The sequence below is a fragment of the Monopterus albus genome, unplaced genomic scaffold (genome assembly GCF_001952655.1).
Source record: "Monopterus albus unplaced genomic scaffold, M_albus_1.0 scaffold123.1, whole genome shotgun sequence".
Lineage (NCBI taxonomy): Eukaryota > Metazoa > Chordata > Actinopteri > Synbranchiformes > Synbranchidae > Monopterus > Monopterus albus.
Genome location: NW_018128003.1, coordinates 724,679 through 726,086, shown reverse-complemented (window position 1 = coordinate 726,086; position 1,408 = coordinate 724,679). Strand labels below are relative to the sequence as shown.

General features: G+C 40.9%; 1 protein-coding gene across 2 annotated transcripts in view; it reads right to left on the bottom strand.

Moving 5' to 3' along the window:
• LOC109967010 (protein kinase C-binding protein NELL1) overlaps positions 1-1,408 on the bottom strand; it is a 273,478-nt gene that overhangs the window by 205,668 nt on the left and 66,402 nt on the right. The window lies entirely within an intron of this gene.

Here is a 1,408-nt window from a genome sequence, read left to right as displayed (position 1 = left end):
GATTTTTAATAAACAAAGCAAGCTAGAGGTGAGTAGAATTTGAGAGGGTTGCTTTTGTTTGCCGTCCATTTCTGTGGTACATCCCGAGGGGAGAAGCCAACAGAGAGAAATCAGTTACTTTCACCTGAACCCTGCTTGATGGGTGGCTTTCATATGACATCAATCTAAAGGTCATACATGCAGCAGAGCCCTGGCTAAACTGGATGTAGCAGCCCCAGAGAGGCAAAGGAGCTGGCAGCAGGAACTGAACCGTGCTGAGCGCAGCAAAGGCCTTCTGGGAAACACCAGCCAGTCTGCACATAAAATGACCTTCTGTGAGTAGGGGACAAATGTGTGGTTCTAAGTGACAGGCAGAACCAATGTCATTACTGCGATTAGCTATTCAGGTCCAAAACAAAGCGCTTGCTCTGAGTATGTGAAGAGGGTTCATGTACTGGGTGTCTGCCACTAATTTAATTAGGGAAATTTGTAGATTGCAATTACATACTACAGTTATGTAAGCAACTGACATTGTTGAGTGTGTATGGGAGCAAAATGCCTCTAGCTACCGAGTATGTGCCAATGAAATGCATTTGAAAATGATAAGTGGAAGAGGCGGAGTACTAAAAAAGCCATTGACTCTGTATGAGGTAACACACTGCAGCCATTTTCTCACTCCACACATCTGAATGCAATAACATTATTTCAATTATGTATTATTGTTGGACAGGTGAGTTTTTCCCCACAGAAGAGCAGGCAAACATGTACTGTCAATATCAATGACTTTGATTATTAGTCAGACTAGATCTGTTGAAGAGGGGGAAAAACAAACCAGAATTTACACTAGAAAAACTGAAATAACTGACTATGGGATTTGCTTGCAGAGCACTTTTCTTGGAAAGTTTACCAGTGCTGAGCTTTTAACTTTGGTAAAGTTTGACACCCAAATTGATGCCACTGACAAACCGCAAACAGCCTTGACAATGTTGATCTGTGAGAAAGCAACAGAATCCAAATGAGGGATATTACCTCATAGCACCTGTGCTGCACAGCTAGGTGCATGTATACATGTATAACCTTGTTCCCGTGGAACATAAACTGCTCTGCTAAAGACAGGAGGCATGGTTTGCAGTCTGTCATCACCAATAACAGATTTTACAAATATGTTCTCTTGAACAACTGAGGTAACTTATTATTTGTGTTGACGACCGAGAGCGCAAGTTCCAGGATATCAGACTTCCAATAAACAGGGATGCATGAATAAATTTCAGTTTGTGATATAATTGGGCACTTAAGTCCCTGGTAATAACAGCTACACACAATATCCAATAAAAACAACAACAAAATCATGACTCTTTGTAGCAATCAGATACTTTTTGCATCAATAAAGGGGGTTCATCTGCATTTTCTAGTGATATTTTGATTCTTG